General features: G+C 45.4%; 1 long non-coding RNA gene across 3 annotated transcripts in view; it reads right to left on the bottom strand.

Annotated features, from left to right (window-relative positions):
* Positions 1-22,804, bottom strand: part of LOC131832329 (uncharacterized) — a 180,575-nt gene that overhangs the window by 32,523 nt on the left and 125,248 nt on the right. Inside the window, exon 4 of one of the 3 annotated variants that reach the window (XR_009353995.1) lies at positions 16,069-16,430. The exons of the other annotated variants lie outside the window; for them this stretch is intronic. This is a non-coding gene — a long non-coding RNA (uncharacterized LOC131832329). Of the gene's footprint in view, positions 1-16,068; positions 16,431-22,804 lie in introns of those variants that run through there. 3 annotated transcript variants of the gene reach the window in all.

Raw genomic sequence — 22,804 nt, 5'->3', positions numbered from 1 at the left:
CCCAATGCAGGATCCCAAGACCCTGAGATCATGACTGGAGCCAAAGGCAGACACATAACCAACTGAGCCACCCAGGTACCCCTGCCATGAAAATTCTTGTGATAAGCTTTAAAGCCTTATGAATCTCTGAGATTGATATTCAGGAAAAAAAAAATGGCTATAACTAGCTTGGGGAAGCTGAACTCTAGGCCAAAAGACCAGCCTGAACCTGAAATTTTTCCTACAGCACTCCCTGAACTTTCTACTCCGCGAAATAGTTGCTTATACTGCCTGAAATTCTATTGGCTAAAGACGCATATATATTAAAGTATACCTTCTTTTCAAAAGACAAAGTCCCAGGGTGTTATTAGCAGTATTAGCTAGTCATTCACACATTAGTATAAATTAGTCCACACACTTTTCTTTCTAACATCTAGCTGAGATCATTTATAATAAGGAAGAAGGTCTTAATCAAGGATGAAAGTTAGTGGGGCACCTGGGTGGCTGAGTTGGTTAAGCAGCCGACTCTTGATTTTGGCTCAGGTCATGATCTCAGGGTTGTGAGATCAAGCCCCATGTGGGCACAGAGCCTGCTTAGAATTATCTCTCTATTCCTCCTCTGCTTGCTCTCTCTCATTCTCGCTCTCCAAAAAAAAAAACTTAGTACGACTCTCTATATTTGTTCGTATTTTGTTCTACTTTATATTCCTGCTACTTCTAAAAAGGATTTGAGGCAGCAAATATTTTAAATTTTGAGGATTGATTTTATGGAATAAGATACACAGATTCTGCTCTCCCCTCTTCTCCCATACACATATAAAATAGTGATCCTGTCTAGTTGAAAGTATAAATGGTACATGGTAAGGAGGAGGTTGGAAACATTAAAGTGATCCCTGATAACAGAAATTAAATTGTTTCCTGCTAGTTAAATATAAAATCCATACATGTTCGATCAGAACAGAATAAGTAGTACTACATCAATTTTAAAGGATCAGAATGGCTGCCAGGTCTACCAGTGTTGCCTCTAATCTGACTGGAGATATCACCACAGTTAGAACAAAGGGCCAGAAAGTCTAGAAAAGGGAGAGTGAAAGAAGAAATCCTGAGCCTTGATTATGCATGCTGTGGCTAAAGGAGAGAATGGTAGGGCCTAAAGATGTTTTTTTCCTAGTTGATGCCCTGATCTATAGGAGGCTCACCATGTAGCTTTCTGATTGCTCTCTAACTTCCTTTGCAGATTTCCTTCCAAGGAGGAAATGCACTGGTAGCAATGTGCTTATCCAGGGGGGTTAATAGCCAGCACTGTTGGTGGGTAACCTGACACTCTGATTGGTATATCAAGCTCATGTAAGTTTGTTTAACATAGGTCAAACCCTAAATTTCGATTATTTCTTGCTCTAAGACCACAAGAAGCTGGTGTGCATAGGACCTGATTATGATGAACTATGGCCTTGGTCTAGAACTGCATTAACAAAGACATAGGGGAAAATGCCCTTTCTCCCATTTCCTCTTCCTCCTTTCCCTCATACTCTATCTCTTCCGGATCATACAAATATTCTTTCTGTTCCTAGACCCCTCACTTGCATTATGGTTCAGGTTTATTATGGATAAAATGGTTTCAGGGGGATATACCCTATACCACTATTGTTTCCATGGAGGGGGGGAATGGTGTAATTCCAATAGCTGATTCTAAAATGAATTTAGAATCATGACCCAGTGATAACTTGGGGACATGTTGTTCCTGTAAATTGGTCTTTCCAGCCAGTAGAGCTGGCTGGGAAATGTACTTAGTAAATCACTCCCAGTGGTTTGAGAAGGAAAGAGAAGGTTCTAGAAGAGATGAGTCAGGCTAGGGGGTGGGTAGTGGAGGGAAAAGGAACAAAGAGCCAAGCAATATTCTGAAAATGGAATTTATCCCCAGCCAGAAATAACTGTCTGATCAGGCCTAGCTAAAGATTTTCTGAAATGATGAAGCAAATATTAACAGAGAAATCTTTAAAAAGCCTCTGTGGATGAGATTACATTCTTGTCGGTGATAAACTGGGAGGGTTTATAAATAACAGGCTCTGCCAGGCAATCTTGATAAGACCGCATTCTCCCCTTCAGAGTTGGAGATTGAAGTTTTACGGCTCTTGTAGGAATATAGCATCTGATACAATGTCCTACCTATCCACCCTGGCCCAGTGACTTGAAAGGAACATGATGATATCACAATGACTCTAACAAAACAAAAGGACGAAGGTCAGCTCACTTCCAAGCACCTAAATGGAAATGAGAGGCGGGGTGGGAAGAGCCCTATATATTCACCAAGCTCCATCTCACTTAGCTAGTGCGTGGGGACAGTATGTGGGCTTCTCTCTGGCAGGCACGGGAGAGGTCTGCAATGAACCAGAAGTGATCACGAGAGACAAAAGTCAGTATCACAGAGTTGGCCCCGTCCTTCTATCCCAGATCAACGTGTGGCTCCTTTCCAAGAGGGCCGCAACAGCAGTGCCATCAGAATACCATAGCTCCGCATGTTCCAAGTTTCAATTACTTATTCATTCAACAAACATTTATTGGCTGGCCACTCTGCTCCAGCACCGCTGGTCTGTGCGAGGCAACTCGGCCCTGACTGGTTGATCACCTTTGGGAAGAAGAGCAGGGCTGGCAGAAAGGGATGGAGGAGGAGGGTCAGATCTGATTCTGTCCAGGGGATAAAAAGAAACGAAACTCTCAAAACTGAATCCAAACAAGCCACACCAGATGGTCTCACGGGATAAGCCTCTTGAAGTGGGAGACTAGACAATGCCCCGAAGTGACAGGGAGGCGGGGCTTTCTCACGGAGGAGAAGGATTAACCTGACGGGGCAGAAGGCACTGCCATTCTGACAGGGCCTGTCAAGGCTGATTTCCTCCAAAGTGTTCCTTTTTCTTGAGAACACTGATGCAGCGTCCGAAGTAAATGTGACAGCTAAGAAGGTGCTGATGGGACAGTCACAGAACTGGACTGCTTTCAGCTTGGGGCTAGGGCCAGGGCTCCAGTTCGGGGGTCAGACTTGGGTTTCTAAGCCAAGCTCTGCCATTTTTTGGGCCTCCGGGTGGAGGAAGGAAAAGATGACCCACCTCTCAGAATTGCTTCAGAGCAAGGATCAAATAAAATAATTGCTGTCCCTAGCTCAGCACAGCACTAGCAGTTCACGTGTGTGAGCCATTATGGTTACCAACAATAAAGAAAGGTTTTTCCCTGCCTGGTGTCTAGCAAGGAAAGAGAACTTCAACTACCTTCATTCTGACCTCAAACTTTCTGAGTAAGTTCTTCTTTGCAGCCCATCTCTTAATTCAGGCCAAAGATCCTGCTGGCAAAGCCTCAGGTACTGGGAAGGGAATCGGCCCCCCTCAAGTGATAAGGACGACCCTGAGCCAGCAAGACCCTGCCCACGATTGAGCCCAAGACAGCAATGACCTGACTGTCACTGCCCACTTGCACGTACTCACTGACCTCTGGCTCACATCTGCCGTCTATAAACCACCGAGTATTTTCAGCACTTTGGTGACAGTCTTTGAGACAGGAGGCCTCTGTCTTTGGAGTGTTGGCCTCACTGAATTCATTCCTTTCTTGTTTCACCATCACTCATCTCTCTGCCTTCGGGTTTTGTCAAGTGGTGAGTAGCCAGACTCTGGGACCACCAGAGCCAGGTGCTCTTGGACTTCTGTGCCCCCAGCCATGGGAAGACAGTGCTGCCATGAGTGTTGATGGGCTACAGAGCTGCAGCTTTTAGACAGGGCAGAAATAAGCCAGGGAAGGGGACTGTGTTCCCTCTGCTACGGGCTCTTCCCTTTTCTCTTGGAGCCACACTAATTAAGCAAGAACCAGTGAATGTTTAGTCCTGGGTCTTGCCTGCACATTCCCCAAAGACCCACTCCCTCCCCAGACCCACAAACAGATTTGCAGACAAGGATGCTGTAGACAGGAACTAAGGTGAGGGAGGAAGGAAAGAAAAGCAGTCAGGTGGTCTTCTCCTGAAGAAAAAAGGGTTCTGGCTAGTATGGGGGAAGAGAAGCCTGGGATAGAAAGAAAACACTTCTACAGATCTAACACACCATCACATAACAAGGGCAAAGAGGTTTCCTAAGGTCTCTGTGGGAAGGGGAAACTGAGGTTTAAGAATGAAAAGTCCAGAGTGCCTGGGTTGCTCAGTGGGTGTAGCATCTGCCTTCGGCTCAGGTCATGATCACAGGGTCCTGGGATCGAGCCCCATATCAGGCTCTGTGTCGGGCATGGAGTCTGCTTGTCTTTCTGACCCCAACCCCACTTGTGCTCTCTCCCACAGGTCACTCTCTTTCTCCCTCTCTCTTTCAAATAAATAAATAAAATCCTAAAAAAAAGAATGAAAAGGCCTTCAGACGGACTAAGGGGTCAGCCCGTTTACTGGCCGACCAGGGCTGAGGGCTTGTATCTTGGCAAGAACACATCCAGAGTTCCCGTCAAGAGCCAACAGCAGCAGGTCAGGAATTGTCCGGAATGTAGAATTAGGAACATCAGAGATGTCATGAAAAGAAATGCAGAGGACCTGGAAAGTGTTCAGAAATACAGGCCCCGAATGAGAAGACAGGGAGAACGGGTGGTAAATGGTAGGAATGGATTACCGTCCTGCAGGGGTCAAGGCGGGCTGGCACAACAGCAGTGAGAACATCCACTCTGATTTAGAGGAACAGTAAAAACCATCCGCGCTAATTAATCTGGGGGCGTTCTTTTGAATTAATTCATTTGAAGAAGGATCTCCATGAGGGTCTTGAAATTGATGTCCAACAAAGGATTGCAGTGGGAATGTAGGAAGCTAACTCAGGTGGAGCGCCTCTATCTTCTGTCCCCACCCCACTCCCAGGAACAGACACTTCAGCTGCGAAGCACTGCCTAGACCTGCCCAAGCACAGCTCTGTGGTACTGCCAAGCCTGTTCCAAACCCCCTGAAGGGGAGGAAGACCAGGCTGGTTTGCCTTCACAGGGCCTGACCAGGCTTCCCTGAGGGTTGGGCCTAAGAACTCCTGCTCCTCCTCTTCTATCTCCAGTAATCTGAAGACCCCATCAGAACTCAATCAACCCAAATGAAGCTGACCGAAATGTCAAGAATTTAGATGCCCACATAGGATGGTAGGGTTACAAAAGGAAAATAAATAAATGCCCCCGATGGCCCAAATTAAGGTTTTTAATCATCTTTCCCCAATTCCTAGCTTCTAACTTAATTCAAAGGATGTCAGTCAAGGTAAGCATCTTGGCATAGAGATTCCCAGAGTAGAAACCTCTGTATTAGGATACAGTAGTCAAAGAGAAACCCAACATAGCCCTCCTATTTCCCGCTCCCCACACCCCCACTGCCCCACATCCACCCCATATCATAAGTTTAAGTCATTTCTTACAGCCAGAGCTCTGTAGATTTAGGGGAAATTTTTTTAAAAAGCAATGGTGGATTGGATTCTTGGAACCTACCCTGAACATCTGACCTTTGCTGGGACCCCATAATCATTTATCCCGGGGGAGGCAGAGCAAGCATGGGAATCGAGAATGCTCAAGATACACCCATGACAACTAATTTGCGCAAGACTTCCATGCCTGATTCTCTTCTTACGGTTAAAGAGGAGAAAGAGTCCCAGATTAGTCAGCGAGCCCTCACCCCTTGTCAGAATTCTCTTCATAGCTGTTCTCCCTCTTGTCTTTTTTTGTGCTGTGTGGTATTATGGGAACTTCTCAGCTCCCTTCTCATAACACCTGTATCTGCTCAGGAAATGTGTGGGCATGTCACAAGAGCTGCTTAACTTTAATATACAAGAGCACATGGGCATATGTAGACCATTTGGAGCTCCAAAGCTCCAGGAGATGACCCAAGTAGGAGGGGTAAGGCACATCTGAAGGGGGAGACCTTCCTAACATCATTCTCACCAACACATCGAGATTTTCAGAAATGGTAGAGTTGATTATGCATTCAGAACTGACATGTTCCTTGGAAACATCTCTTCCTTCTCATGCACCATAAAGTAGAAGCTACAATCTGCGACCTGAAGATATTGCTAAGAGCAGAATCTTTGTGACAAGGAATTCAAGAAACTGTTTATTTTAAATGAATGAGACAGTTCAAGACTTTCTCAGGGAGCTGCATTATCAGAAAAGATTCAGGGCCAAGAACTCTTTGCAGAATCCCCCACAGAAGATGAGCCATGTCAAAAACGCCCACAGACTAAGAGCAATAAAGTGTAAATAATTTAGAACTCCTTGATATTATCCTGCCTACTCATTGCGCATGTCTTTAATAATTAATTCAGCTCAGTCTTTAAAGAAATTCTCTCTACGTAACAAATCATTCTCTCTTTGTTGCCTGTTAACAGCAGGAGATCATTTCCTGTTTGAGACTTGTCCTTCCCGAGTGAGGAGCATTTATTTGCACGGGAGACATTTTCTGGCTATTGTTGGTTTCCATGGATGTATTCTGCACATGCCCAGTGAGCAGCATAGTTCTGATCAGAAATCTCCTGAAGATACTCACCATCATCATGTTTTCATGCTTTATACATGTTGACATAATTCCCACAACAAGTCTATTACCTCCCATTATTTTTCTATTTTACAGCTGAAAAAACGGGTTAAGTAATTTGATCAGAATGCTTCTCTCACACCTGTCTACCCCCACCATTGATAGATCATTGCCTGGCATCTTCACCATGGGAACAAGACTATACCATAGCATATAACTCATATCATAACTCACATCATAGTGTTGGCAGGGCTAATATGGTGCAGAAAAATAATTGTCTTATTTCCAAAGAAGCTGGTCCCTTTAAATATCTGATTACTGAATCCTGCTAAATCATCCACACGCAGAAAGCCATGGGAGATGGGGAAAGGGAAATGACAGGGTAATTGAAAATAGCTGAGGGACAGTGACATCAAATGTGTCGATATAAAAGACAGAGGGACACCAGCTGCAGGAGAAGATTTGCAGGTGTAGGAAAGGGAACTGGAGCATGTTTATAGTTTGTAGAATGCAGTTTGCTCCACAAATGAAAATTATTCCAGGAAAGTCAGAGAGAAGACACTGCTGTAGATGGAAAGGACAGGTGGGCAGAAACCCCAAGACCCAGAGAAGAAGCAGATCAGGTAAATTCAAGACACTGTGACTCTAAGTAATGTATCAGTAGCAAAGTAGGATTTTCATAGTATTTATGCTTTGAGGCTTTGCCTCTTAAAAAGAACTGAGAAGGTCAAAGCAGAGAGGTCACATATTAAGGAACCACATGTCTTTTTTATTGTACACCTTCATTTTCTCTTTCCCTTGAATATGCTGTTTATTTGGAGTTTTTTTTTTTCTTAAGATTTTATTTGTTTATTTGTACAGACAGAGATCACAAGTAGACAGAGAGGCAGGTAGAGAAAGAAAGAGGGAAGCAGGCTCCCTACTGAGCAGAGAGCCCAACGTGGGACTCGATCCCAGGACCCTGAGATCATGACCTGAGCCAAAGGCAGTGGCTTAACCCACTGAGCCACCCAGGGACCCTGGAGTTTTTTTTTTTTTTAACTGAGATATAAAATACAAAAAAAGTGAAATGTGTAAATGAATCTGAGTTTCAGATTAGATTCGAGATTTTACATATATACACACACACATACACATCAATGTAATCAAAGTCCAGATCCAGCTAGAAAATATTTCTACCACCAGAGAAAACTCCCAGGCAATACCCATCAACCTCCACCGGAAGGAAAGACTATTTTACTTCAAATTCCATTAGTTTTGCCTGTCCTTGACAAATGAAAAAAAGGATATCAGACAAAATATACTCTTGGCTCTGGCTTTTTCATTTAGCATAATGTCTGTAAGGTTCATCCACATTATTATACATATCGTTGATTTGTTCTTTTATATTATGGTTCCATATTCCTTGTATGACTCTACTCCTAATTTATTTAGCTCTTCTCCTATTGATGGACACATGTGGTGTTTCCAGCTTGGGGCTATTGTAAGAAAAACTGCTTTGGATTTTTCATATATTTTTTGGAAATATATGAAATACATGGAATAATACATAGAAATACATGGAAATACATGAATAATACATGGAAAAATACACTCATTTTTTTCCATGTATCCCTAAGAGTGTAATGTTGGGTGACAGGGTAGGTCTATGTCTGGATTTACTAGATCTATGTCTAGATTTACTTGACACTTTCAGTGGACACTAGAATAGCTCCCTCAGATTCTCCTTTAAGACACCCCTCCTAGCTGCTGGGACTGCTGCCAGCTGTCAGCCCTCTTTGGGACTGGCTTCAGCTGAACAGTGCTTTTCCTTCAGCTCCAACCTATGGTCACCTGGGGGATCTCTGGTGACCAGATGACAGAAGAGAAAAAAAGCTTAAGTTCAGTTCATAGATGGGTTGGTTTGAATGTGAGTACAAGCCCAAAACAGGGGAGAGTTCATATTTAAGGGGCAACCTGACGATGTGAGGAGGGATTCTCTCAATGAGCAGAGCTCTGGCTTTGAATCTGGTCATCCACTTTGTGTGTCAAAAGAAGTGGTCAGGGGTTAAAATATCCATAGATCCATGGATAGTAACAAATGGCTTACATAGCTGATCAAAGGTTTGGAAGGAGACAGATAAGGAGGTCAGAGACAAGGCTGCTGTAGAAAGATGTAGATGGACATATAGGAATGGGCTTGCAGTGTGGAGATCTCAGTGTTTCATGTTAGTAACCCACTCTGTAAAAATCATTAAAAATCCAGAGAAACACACCATTAAAAATCCAGTTCACATCAGCCAGCCGCTATCCCTGGCCATGCCAATGCTGACCCAATGGCCCAATGGATGTATGAATGGAGTGATCATGGTGGGGATGGAGACTATTTATGATACCAGCAGTATGACTCCCACTTACAGAGGTGGATCTTGCCCATGCTGCTGTTGCATTTCCAACCTGCTAGCAACAGTGATCAAGGAGACATCCTGATAGAGCACCATCCCTCACGTAGGTCAACCAATTACTTTACTTTAGATGTCTGCCATCCTAGAGAGTGAGTGCTTCATTTGACAACAGTAGAGAGATAATTGGATATGGGTTTGTCTCTCCTGCCCACAGAATTTAAGCCAACTCTACCACCTGAAGTTATAGGGTGAACCACCACTTTCCAGGAAAACACTCTGTGATTAGGCACATGACTATGGGTTCATTAGTTATATCAAATGCCATATAACTGAGAAGCAGCTAGACTATCAGGAATGATGTGAGTGATGGACTATCCTGTTGAAGGAACAGCTAGTGTGCCAATTTGGAGGTGGTACCTTGCAGGATAGGGTGCCGTCATCCAGGACATAACATACACTCTAAATCAGTAACCTTTATATGGTGCTGTGTCCCCCATAGATTGAATACTTTGGCCCAAGAGCCAAGCTATAGAAGGAGGAAAGGTTCACAATAACATGACTTCCAATGACTGAGAGATTTTGTGCATCCCATCCCTGGAAGTCTGGGTTCTGTGGGTTTAGAGGCTCTGGTTCCCAGAAGGGGAACCCTCCCACTAGGGGACAGAGGAAGAGTACCACCAAAATATCCCTGCTGTCTGGGCATTTTGTGCTCTTTCTGCCAAAAGACTTAGTGGCAAGAAAAGGAACCATTATTCTGGCAAAAATAATTGACCCAAATCATCAGGAGGAGGGGAGGGAGGAAGGAATATAACTGACATTTGGGTGACCCATTTGGGTGCTTCTTGACACTTCTGTGCCAAATTTTGGTGGTAAAAAGACCCTGGCCTGAGAAGAGCACTGTAACCCAGGACTCAGGTCTCAGGAATGTGGGTCTGGTTCCTACAATCAGGAAAGTGTCTGAGACCAAAAGGGTCGTTAACTGAAGATGAAGGAAATTCAGCCTGGGTCATAGTAGATGGGGAAATGGAGTAACAGCCCCAGCTGAGATGGTAGAAACTACAGTTTATCCACAAAAGGCCCATCAGAATGTTTAGAGGAGCTACTTTCTATACTTGATGAGGAAGCCAGTCTGAGTAGTACAAGGGATGGACTGTGGTGGCGCTCTGATGTGCCCCTCCAACCCCCTGTCGGGAATGATAGGCACTTCCATCGCTTCTGGGAATGTGACTGCAGGCCCGCAGAGGGACTGCCTGGGCTGGAGAGAGGTGCCTCACCCAAGGACACAACCCCTTCTCAGACCAGCCCACATCCAGTGACTGATCAGTCAAGCCCCCTTGCCCCAGCCCAGAACAACCCTGAATGGCCATCCCAGCTTTACAGCGCCTCACGACATCTTTCCCGAGGCTGCCTTGGAGCCCAGCTTTGCCCTTTGCCCAAACCTCCTTTCCCTGCACTTCCTTTTCCTTTCCTTTCCCAGGTGCTGGTCCCAACAGCACTCTCTAATTAACTTCCAACATGCTAATCTTCATCATGGAGTTTGAGTCTCTAGAGTCTTCCCGTAGCGGCTGATCCAATTTACATTCCCATCTGCAATATATGCAAATTCTAATTGTTCCATATCCTCCTCAAGCTCAGCGTTGTTGATCCTTAAAATTTTTGCCATCCTAATGAGTGTATGCAGTGGTATCTCATTGTGGGTTCAATTTATCTTTTCCTGATGAATAACGATGTTGAACACTTTTCTAAATTGTCATCGGATGTTTAGTTATCTCCTTTTGCCCATTTTTATTGAGTTTTTTGTCCTTATTGACTTACAGGAACGCATTGCAAATTTGGACGTGAGCCCTCTGTCACATAAATGTATTGCAAAAGAATTTTCCCTGTCTGTGGTCTGTCTTTTCACTTTCTTAATCACAGTATGCTGGTTTTATAAAAATAAAAACAAAACCCTTTTTACTTAGAAATAATTATAGATACATAGATTCACAGGGTATTGCAAATTCGGCACAGAGAAGTCATTCAGTTTCCCCCAATGGTCACACCTTACATAGGTGTAGTCCAGTAAAACCAGGAATTTGACTATGGCCAATGTGTATAATTCTGTGCCATCTTATCACAGACTCTGGGCTGTGTAATGGCCACTGCAATCAAGACACAGAGCTCCTCACCACCCCGAAGATCTCCTTCGTGCTAGCCCCTTGTACTCAACCCCTTCGATCCCTGTGCCCCGCCCCCACCATCTCTAGCCTCTGCAAATAACTAATCTGTTCCCCTTCTGTCAATTAGTCATTTCAGGAACATTATACAAATGAAATGATGCAATAAACAATGTATATGACCTTTTAAGACTGGCTTTTTTTCATTCAGCATAATACCCTTGAAATCTATCCAAGCCCTTTTTTGTATTTAGAAAATTATGTTACTTTGCCTTATTTGAGCAATCTATTTATGTTTGATAAGGGATCCACTTTTTGTTATTATAAAGGGATTCTCTTCTTACTTAGATAAAACAATGGAGTGATCAGTCCCTGGGTTTTAAATGTCCAGGCCAAATGGAAGATTCCCATCTATTGCCCACATCTGGCAGAGCAGAGGGAGAGAGCACCACAGACTCCCATCTTCCAAGCCCTGACTATGGCTTCCATCACTGGCTGCAGTCTACAAGGCCCCCTGACTTCACGTTAGGTGTATAGAATAAGCACATATAATGGAACCACTTGAAGCATCTCCTTTTATTGTTCAGAGATAGAAAAACAAATGACTCATTTTGCTTTTAAGAATGATGAAATGGTTTTTCAAAATGGGGCACATTAATAACCTCATTTATTCTTATCACTGTCAGAAGAAATTAGACATCCTCTCTAAATGAGAAAATGTTGGTCATACTCATTTTACCGCACAAGACAATACTTGCCTGAGTCTCAGTCCCCTTTCTGCTCCCTATGTCTCTGCATCTTCATCCTCCCACCTCCATACCCTCCCACCTCCCGTATGGTGTCTGCCATGAGCACCAAATCTTGAGCTTGCTTCTGCGGTTGTGCATGCCAGTCAATGGCCCGCAAATCATCTCTGCCTTCCCTTGGAAAGGGACACTCTCGGTGTTTTATTTCAATTGATTCTTTTTGCATTTCAACAGGATGTTCAATATCACAGAAGGTCATCAAAACAATACAAGAAGGAGCTGCTGTCTTTCCTCTCTCAGAGCCATGAAGACAAGGGGGAGGAAGAACGGAGGGCTTTCCTAGGGTGGATGGTAAGTGTGCAAAGAACAGAGTACTTCTAGGTTAGTTTGGGGCTGAGCTGGAGTTGGCCTACTGGGCAGTCATGGAGAGAACGCCTCAGGAACTTCAAACATGAAGTGCCTGGGGGCCCAGCTTCACAAACAGTGGAGTGAGCTGGAGGGCAATTCCAGACCCAAGACAGCATGGGGCTCCTGGCAGGAGGGCTTCTTGGATCTTTACTCTATTGCTGTCTAAAGTCTTGCCATAAGGAGTCTGTGCCTCTCCTCTTTTTCTCCCCAGTTTCCCTCTGCATCTCTACTTCACAACCTTCTAAGTTCCTATATCTCCTAATTCATATTGTAAAGGGATGTGATCAGCTGAGCTAATCACTTTTTTCAAGCCAGCCTATGAGTCAGCTGCTCTTAGGTCACCCTGGCTCTGGTCCAATCAGATGTCACTGAGAGAGGCTGGGTCACATCTGTGGGACTTCAGGTGGCTGTCTAAGTCTGCCACCTCACCAGAGGCGGCCATGTATTTTCTCCTAAATGGTGTCACAGGTGTGACGATCATCATGGTTAACACATCTAATATAAAAGAAACAAGAAGAGAGGTGGATAAGCAGTTGGTTTTCTCTTCTTCAAAGACTAGTTCCAAAGGAGAGTTCCCAAGGGAGAGACCGCAGCTGTTCACTGGGACTGCTGTGAACTGATCTTTTCCTAACTCACAGAGAGACATTGCCTTCCAATTTATTACTCTAAGATGGCGACTGAATTTTCAAACTACACTGTGGATTTTCAATCTACATTTCCCACGTGGGTTAATCAACGATTCTGTAACGATGCTGTGTGGTGACTCCGACAACCTGAATGACTGAAGCAGCAAATACTCATTTCTCTCTCAGGGATCTGAGTTGCAGTCACATTGAGCTCAGCTGAATTCGACTGGAGTCAGCTAGGCACGACCCTAGGCTGCTGGTCAGAGTCTAGTGTGCCCCCTGTGTCTCCCATTCTGGGACCCAGGCTAAAGAAGCTCTGGGACACATTCCTCTCATGGTGGACGGAGGGACTAGCAGAGAGAAAGCCACACTCCACCAGCACAACCCAAGCCTCTGCTCCTATGGTAACTGCCAGTACGGTAATAGCCACGCCCAACACAGGGAGGGAAGTACACTTGTCCCATAGGTTGGAGAAAGGTATCAAGGAGAGTGGGCGAAATAATACCAACTAATTCGACCTACTGCCCTGCAGTACAGAATTGCCAAAAAAGACAGTTGATGGCATGCTGGTAGACCATGCAGCCCCCTCAGAAGAAGAAACCACACCTCAACTTTTTTCTGTGCCCGACTTCAACGTATCTAATACTTCGTATCACTCTCAGAAGGGGCTCAATAAAACTCCCTTTAATTGATTAAATTATCAGAGTTCTGGACTAAGGTCAGCATCAATCAACATGTGACTACGGTCAAGTCCATTAATGTGTTCTCTGCTTGAAGGGCTGGGTACTAAGAAGATAAAAATGGCAAAATGTAGTTAAGAACCTGGGTTCTACTCTGAACTCACAACTTCCTAGCTGTATGATCTTTGGCAAGTTGCTTAGCTTCTCTGTTTCAATTTCCTCACATAACAGTGACTTTGTGATGGGGTTGTGCGGTATATTCGGGGGAGAGCCCGTTGAGGAGGGCTTGAACTGTGATAAGTATTTAACTGTTACAGGCAAGCTTTAAAAAAAAAAAAGCAACATCCGCTTTAAAGAGAAGCAGGTTGATAAAGTGGAAAGAGCTGGGATCTGGAGTCAAAAAAACTTGTGTTGAGTCCCAGCTCCTCCTTTCATACCATCTATGACCTTGACCAAGTCCCGTTTTTTTCGCTTATGAAATAAATGGCTCCCTCCCCGGCTGATGTGAAGATCAGGTGACATGTGTGAAGGCATTTTTGCAAAGTGAAAACCATCAGAAAAATGTGAGCTGCTTTTATCAAATTATCCCATTTTTGCCTTGCCTCTCTGATGACAACTAATGGATGGTGAAGGAGTTCTCTGCTGGACATTTCTATTTCATCTTTAGAGATGTGCCAATGACATATGCATTTCTCTGAAGCTCTTGGTTCTGCAAATCATCGCCGTTTCTAATGTAGCAGACACCCAGCAAGCTGGTCCTCACAGAGGACCATAGAAGGAAGTGTGTCCCTCATTCCTGGTGAATACTTGGGCCTTTCAGAATTCCACACATTGACAATGAATATCTTGAGATTGTTGTCTAATATTTACTTTGTGCTACTGTTTGGCCAATACCTGTTGTCTCCACTTCCTCTGTTCCCAGGCCCCAGTCAACCCCCTGCACTTCCAGTATTCCACGGCAGCTACTCTTGCCAAGGTCACTGATGAGTTCAGCATTGCCAAGTCCAAAGGTCATGGCTCAGCAAATCTTACTGACCCTATCAGCAGTTTCCTTTTAGTACTCGATCACTGCCTTCCTCTTGAAAGCCTTTATTCATTTGACCTCTAGAGCACCAGCCTCTTGGTTCTCCTCCCTGCCCAGCTGCTCCTTCTTGAGCTCCTTTGTCATCCTCTCAATGTTAGAGGCTCAGTGCCCAGATCTCTTCTCATTTCTATGTACACACACTCTCTGGGTGATCTCATTCAGCCCTGCGGTCTCAGATACCATCTCCATGTTGACAGTTCCGAAATTTAATTCTGTAATATCTGTAATATCTGTAGCTCAGATATCACCCCTGAACTCTGGAGTTAAAAATCCACTGGCCCACTAAGCACCTCCACTCGAATGTCTTGTGACGTCTCAAAAGTGATGTATCCAAAGCTCAGCTCCTGATTGTTCTGACTTTCATCTTCCTCTTCTCAGTAAATGGCAACTCTGGTCTTGCGCTCAACATGAAAATACAGGGACTCATCCTGGCTCCTTTCTTATACTCTATATGCAATTTCTCAGTAATGCTGTAGGCTCCATTTTCAAATTGCATCCAGAATCCAATCTTTGTCTGTCTGTTTAACACCTCTACCACTTGCCTCTTTGTCTGAGCCAGCATCATCTCTCGCCTGAATTCTCTCTCCTGTTTCTGTCTTTGTGCAACCCTCCTCTCCCCTCTCCCAAGAAGACAGATCCTTCTAGAAGATTATTCATATTATATCACTCCCTTGAGGAATACCCTTCAATGGCCTCCTATTGCATTCAGAATAAAACCCCAAATCCTTGCTCTAACCTACAAGAGCCTGTAAGGTCCAGCCCCCATTTCTCTCTCTGACCACTTCTTCTAACATCTCCCTCTTGCTGTTAGCTTCCTCTGTTCCAGTCGGACTAGCCCTCTTGCTCCTCTTTGGACACACCAACCTAATTTTATCACAGGGCCTTTGCACTTCCTAGCAAACACTGTTCCTCTTTCAAAACACTGTAGGTATAAACTCATCAGACAAAAGAAAATGCTACCAGTGTGTGTCTACTGTGCATCTTTAAAAGCTATTATTTTCTCCTTTGTGCTTTTTTAAAGCTTTTCTAAATATTTTCAGTAAATGCTATTTATCTAATTTATAATCAGAAAATAAATGATTTAAATGGAATTCAAGACCACAAAAGGATGTTTCTGTTGCTGAAATACATTGTTAAAAAGCTGCCTTGTCCCCCGTGCAGGCTCCTCACGCAGCCCAGAGAGGGGATCCACAGATGTATACAAAGCCCATGCAGATCTGGTCCTCCCCATTGTCTTTGATTCTTCCAAATTTCCCCCAGTTAATGAGCTTCTCACCAGGATGGTGATAACTGATCTCTGGGTGAAGATTCTGACTCACCAGATTAAACTGTAATGAAATGCTTTTTAATAAGTAATCGAGGATGGGAAGTAAATTGTTATTTTCCCCTCATGAGTGGCATTACCTGTCATTCTGAAAATTAATCTTATTTAAGAGATGCTTAAAATGCGGAGCGATATCACGGTTCTTCAGACCAAGCGGCTAATGAGTAATTTAATTTATGTGAATTATAAATCTTGATTCTTTCAACACTATTTTCCTTTAGATCTGTTAGTCACTCTCATCTCTTCTCAGCTGCTGCTGAGACTTACCTTCTGCTTTCACAGAGCTCTCTGTGTAAAGAGGAGAGAATGCTATTGGCCGACTTAAACTTCATATAAACAACAAAACACTCTTTAGATATATGAAATGATCGAGGGAGCCCGGTTGAGGAATCTCCCTGAGGTTTGGTAGGTGTCAAGAGCATACACAAAAGATGACTCCTGCTGGGTTTGGAAGGAAAATGACTCGGTGCACCAGGCGTCACAGCACCTGCTAGCGGTACGAGTTCCAGCTTCATTTTTAAACTTCAGACATTCCCTGGAAAGTCAAGGGACAAAGAACTGTGGTGTGAGGTGAGAGGTGGAACGGGAAGATTTATCAGGGATTCTTATTATGTGTTTCGAAGATTTTGTGTACGTCTTTGAGGCCCTTCATATATAGGACATTGAAATCTGACATTAATACCAATCATCTTTCTCCTGCTCTGCAGTTTGTTCTGTTCCTTGGAGAGGTCTGTGCAGTGGAACAGACTTCCTCGTCTTTGTTCAGCCCCAAGCTCTGTCCTGTGTTTGCACCCCTGGCTGTCAGTGTGTTGCCTCGTCCAAGGCCTGAGAACCTATGACAGAGAGAACGCAAGGCTTTTGCTGGAGGTAGCCTAACTCAGTCGTCTTGTGTTTAGAAATAGGATAGATGCGTATCGTGGGACTAGTGCTATGGTTTAAAAAACTCCGTGAGATTTCACCAGAATTGATACTCTCTGTTTAAGCAAAACACCAACTTTGAATGCCTTTCTCCCTTTCTACGTAGAGTTTGACCTCTCACCCCATAGGTAGCTTGGGACCTCTTTTTCTCTTCAAAAGTGGTCTGTGCTCCCACCTCCCCTAACAAGATGCCTACCAACTATACTCTAAGAGATTGTCACCAGCCCAGGGACCATGTCTGTCTTGTGTGTTCTTAGAATGCAGAGCCCAGGACAGAGTTTGGCATATGAAAATGCCCAGCAAATATTTGGAGGGAAGGGTGGGGTTTTTTAAATTTATTTGAGAGAGAGAGAGATGGAGCTTGAGCAGGCGGGGAGAGGCAGAGGCTGAGGGAGAAGCAGACTTCTCACTGAGCAGGGAGCCCGCCCGATGTGGGGCTTGATCCCAGGACCCTGAGGTCTTGACCTGAGCTGAAGGCAGATGCTTAATCCACTGAGCCACCCAGGCACCCCTGTTATATTTATAAGATACTCTCAGTCATTCTGGGCCACTCTTACTGAAATACCATAAAACCAAAGTCACACTCCATGTCCCTTCCCATGACAACTATTTGATAAAGATTTTGCCGCCGCAGCAGAAGCAAGGTGCTCTGGCTGATATTCTGGGTGCCTTGTGTACGTCATCACACTGAAGACTAGCACTGGCTTATTTAGAAGAAGAATCATTACCCCAGAACTGCCTGCTTATTCTCAGCTTTAAAAATAAATATTTGCCCAATAAGATGGCAGGTTTATGAGCTGCATTTAATACCATAATGAAAAAGTCTCTTACTGTGTGTGTGTGTGAGAGAGAGAGAGGGAGAGCAAGAGAGAAAAGAGTTAAGGTTGCCATGGGAGCCCTTGGCACTTCTGAACCTCTATGATTATGAGCAATAATTAGATGTAATGCTTTACGGTGGTGAAGCACCTCGTGAGCTCCTGATAATTGTGTTTGGCAATTAACTCACCCTCCCTGAGATTCAGGTTGGTGTAATTAACCCCACAAGGAGAAGCAGCCTTAAAGCAGGGGAGTCATGTGGGGAGAGCTACTCTGTTTTCCAGCAGTGTAGACGAAGGGAGGCTTCCCCAGTCCCTGCCCTGCCTCACCTCCATCATGAGTCTCCACCAGAGACCCCCCTGGTTGGCCTGAGGCACTTTGCTCAGGTGACTGGGTTCATGGGAGTGCTTGCCTGCACCAGGGAGAGGTGGGCGGGAGCAAGCCTGGGCGTCAGGCCCTCCGCATTCCCTTTCATCAGGAACCCTACACAGCTGGAACCAGAGGAATGCAGAAGGCCACCTGGGGAAAGGGCAGTGGGAGGTATTCAGCTTAGCTCTACTCGGCTGAAACCTGGTGAAATCAATACCTCTGTCCTCGTCCCCAAGCGACTGCCATCTGGGGTTGATCCTCCGTCTGCCAACGTTTCTACTTATTGTCCCATGACACATGCTCTTAAGCACCTACAGATAGCTGGGAAGAGGGTGGATTTTTTAAAAGATTTTTATTTATTTATTTGACAGACAGAGATCACACGTGGGCAGAGAGGCAGGCAGAGAGAGAGGAAGGGAAGCAGGCCCCCTGCTGAGCAGAGAGCCCGATGCGGGGCTCGATCCCAGGACCCTGGGATCATGACCTGAGCCGAAGGCAGAGGCTTAACCCGCTGAGCCACCCAGGCGCCCCGAGGGTGGATATTTTTAATGCCAAGTGTTGTTGACATTTTATACACATATACGTGTGTGTGTGTGTGTGTATATATACACACATATATATGTATATATATACATATTTTTAATGTATTATATATAGAATTAGAGTATAAATGTGTATATATATTAGAAGTAAATTCCTGAAATAAGTGGGCCATATGCTTTGTTCCTGTCAGGTGATCGATGAAACACTAAATCTGTCATTTTCTCCAAAGGAAAACAAAATCTAACTCTTGAGAATTTCAGTCAATCCCCCTTTTGTTTCAACCTAAATTTCCATGGACTACTTCCAGCATTTTATTTCCCTGGCTGAAGGCTAATGCTCTGTGTATCACCGACAGACCCCAGCGTGGGAATGTGGTGAATTTCCGCTGTTGACAAACTTGACCCCACTTCTCCATACCCACGCCCGAACTGCCTGCACAGCTCTGAGAGGGTCTGGTCATGGATTGAGGCACCAACCTGACAGGAGGGAGACAGATTGGTAAGGCTGGCTCGGAGGGCCATCTCCGCCACTGCTGTGCTGAGTAGGAAGGCCCGCGTGTTTTCCCTGGATGTGCTGGTCTCGTTAATACCTGATCCCACCAGCGTGACCAACTGCACGGGCCGCTGAGCCAGACGCAGAGAGAACAGACTGGGTCAGCCGTGCCTTTTGCTTGCTTCCCTACAGCGGGGAGAGTCTGTACAGCACAAGGCCTCTAGCACATTTTGAAAGAATGTTTTGTACCAGAAAAGCTAATTTGCTATGATTAGTTCCATTACATTTGTGAGACTGTCACTCCATATTTATTTGGAAGGCAGGTTAGAGTCCCTTCTGGTGATTTTCCTCTGTGTGCCGAGGGGCCCTCTCCAAAATTTCTAACAAAAAATCGATCTGGATGTAACCATGAATGCCTCCTGGGTCCTCAGATATAGAAATACCCGCGTGCCTCGAGAAGAGAGTCCTGAGTCAACCGCAGGTCACCCTGACAGGATTTCAGAGGGTCGGGGAGGGAACTGGAGGACCCCGGAGGAAACAGGTACGGGCCTGAGGCCTGGGGGAAAGGTGAAGTGGGGTCATTCACTTTCTACTTCACACAGTTCTGTGCCGTTTGAAACTCTTCCAAGTTTCATTTTGTTGGCGACAAGAAATGTTGGTTATGTGTGGTCCCACCAGAGTCTGGAACCCAGATGCCATTAGTCCTGTCTGGCCACTGCTTGTCGGTGACTCAGAGAGGGCCTAAGAGGCCTATCCTTTCCATTTTTGCACAGACTCTCTAGGCCCGGGCTCAGATGAGAGCAGGAAGTAGGAAAGCTGTTCTAAGTGGAAGGAACAGTCATGCAGGCCATCTGGGAGCCAGGAACAGAAGAGGATGTGTGCAGAGGCAGGTGTCAAAGGAGGCGGCCTCTCCTGCATATTCTTAACATAGCGTTTGCAAGACTTGAGACCTTGCACATCTACTCACGGTGTTGATCAAAAGAGCTTTTTTGAGAGATTAGAAAAAAAGAAGAGTTAAGCGTTCACGCATGCAGTCTTCCTAATTAACACTGCAGACCCAGAGTGAGAGAGAAAGCACATTGGACTTTTTTTTTTTTTTTTGAAGCAGCTGTTCCCCAAACAGCAGGCTCTTCTCAAGGAGACTGTGGGCTAATGCTCTCGGATTCTGTGAATTCAGAGAAGGGCCTCTGACCGCTTCAGATGGAGGGCCGGCTGCCTTGTGGGGCAAAGGAATCATTTACACCACCAGCCACATCGTTGGCTGGAATCACAGAACCTGGAATTCGCATGGGCCAAGCATCACGCAAAGCCTGTATTGACTGTTTACTGTGTGCCGGCCCCGTGCTAAATTCATCTCCCACTTTCCCTCGTGTCATCCTCCCAACAACTCAATTACCAATGAGGAAATGTTACTGCCAAGGTCACCTTCAGAGGACATGGTGGAGACAAAGTTCAAAGACAGGTGTGTTGGAACCAAAGCCCATCCGTCATGGTCTCCATCAGCATGCTAGACACCCACCCCAGTTTCCTGTACTTTGGATGTCAGGCTATTTCCAGTGTTTGGCATAGATGGAATTGGATGCAAGCTTGCTAATTATGAAAATCACAGGTTTTTATTGGCCCTTCTTTATGAAGCCATCCCTCACCCCAGGTCCCTCCCCTCTGCTCACAGCACACCCACAACTGTCCCCTGGCTCACTGCATTTACTTGCAACTATTTGTTTAACCCACCTTTCCTGTAACACTGTGGGCAACCTAGGGTGGGGGACGGAGAGCTCAGAGCACAATGTCTGACACATGGTCTGTATTTAGCAAACGAATGAATGAATGACCTAAACATTTCCCCAGTCAAGTATACAGCACAGTAACAGTGGAGCAGCTTTATGCAACGGAGAGAACGCCAGATGCAGAACTGGAAAACCTACGCTCAAGCCTGGCTCCCTCACTTACTAGCTGTGTGCCTTGCACACGTCACTTAGCCCTTTTTGGCTTCTGTTGCCTTGTCTACAAGTCAAAGCAGTTGGACTTGAGTTCCTCAAGAACATATCCAAATGCCGACATCACCTGAGTTTGTGTTCCTTCGTGAAGCAACCTGCTCAGGTAAGATCCTGCATGCTCAGCGTGAAGAGAAGCACATCTTCAGATCCAGAGTCCAAGGACTTGTTTCCTGAGCTGGGCAGCGCCCCCAGCTCTGTGCCACTACTGTCCCACTCCCCAGTCTGCTGGCTACTTCTCTGCCCAGGTGCCAACATGTCTACCATACCCCTCTGGTTTGATCCTTAATTTAGACTCTAATTCAACTTCCTGCTTCACTACTCGCTCGTCTCTACCTACAGACCTCGTCCTCAAGGTAACTCTCCATCGATCCACCCTGTGTAGGACCCACTCAGAATCTCCCACGCCTTTAATGACAATGTCAGTCACCATCTGAACATCAGATCAGGAGATATTCATGAGGAGTTTACACTCCTCTGTGAGTTTACACTCCTCCTTTGTCCCTGTGAGGTATGATTAATGTATTCCAGCCAACAGATTGGAGGACATGCTACCATACTCGTCTTGCTAATTAACACCCTTCTAGTATGCACGCTATTAATTGGGCACTTGCCGTCAAGTCGCCTTTGTAAGAGAGTGTAAGGGCAGTCTGTGAATTAGATCAGAAGGTCACTCAGTTATCACCCAGGGCACACAGGCAGGCAACTGGAAAGGCAGGTGTAGAGGGCTTCACACAGAAAAAAATGCCTTTTCTGCTTCACATTCTATGTCCAGAAGCAGGTGATGGCAGGGATAGCAACAGAGCCAGCAATAACAAGGGAATTCTGGTTTCTGAATCTGACATACATGGGAGGAAATTACTTAAATTTATCTTTAAAATGGAGAGGAAAACCACCCTGAGGCTCATTTGCAAAAAGGTCTGCATTGCAGGAAGAAGAGGAAAGCACAGGAACTGAGGAGGCAAAACCTGGAAAAGAAAAGGCCTTCCCCTGGGGGAGTGGTGCAGGACAAGGGACCAAGGGACCTGTCTGTGCCCCCCCATAGGGCAGAGCAGAGCAAGGGGTAAAATTTGAGCTCCAGGTGAGGAAGCATTCTTTAATGCCTTGAGCTCCGGGGCAATGAGCTTCCTGTCTCTGTCAGTTTCAAGTTTAGTCTGGACTGCCAGATAACAGGACTGTCACAAATGGGCCCCAGTCCTGTGGACGGGCTCTGATCCAGTGAACTTGAAGCTTTGACCTTGCCCTCTGACCAGATTTGCTCGGCATCCTAATTGTAAGAGGGCAGTACTGAGCCAACAGGCAGCTGGCACCCGGAAGTCTATCTTGGGCCTGGATGTCTGTGTTTTTAAAATTCTTCCCACATCTTTATTTTTTGTAGCAGGTATTTTGGTTCCCGACCCCCTTCCTCTTTGCTGTCTTCCCTCATAGAGGTTGCAAGAGTTAAGTCCTTGCTTCCCCAACCTCCCTCCACAGCTGGAGGTGACCCTGTGACCAGACGCTGGCCCAGGAATGTAAATGGAAGTTTTGAGGCGGGGAGGAAGCTTGTGAGGCCTGTGGGACTCACGTCCCATCAGGAAATGGAGGGCACACTCAAATTAGGTTGACTCAAGGAGGGTTTCACAAAGGAATGATTTACAAAGGTGTGGCCGGAGGAGGGAGCCCATGGAGGCAGTGCGGTACCCAAGCCTGGTATCAGGAGACCCAGAGGCCTGAGGAGGAGGAGCAGCTAGCCGACCCAGAGAGAAAAAGCTATAGGGAATGGGTTGCGTGGAGAGGA

Source organism: Mustela lutreola, chromosome 5, assembly GCF_030435805.1.
Source record: "Mustela lutreola isolate mMusLut2 chromosome 5, mMusLut2.pri, whole genome shotgun sequence".
Taxonomy (NCBI): Eukaryota; Metazoa; Chordata; class Mammalia; order Carnivora; family Mustelidae; genus Mustela; species Mustela lutreola.
The sequence above is the reverse complement of the archived record's forward strand: the minus strand, read 5'-3'. Positions and strand labels throughout refer to the sequence as shown.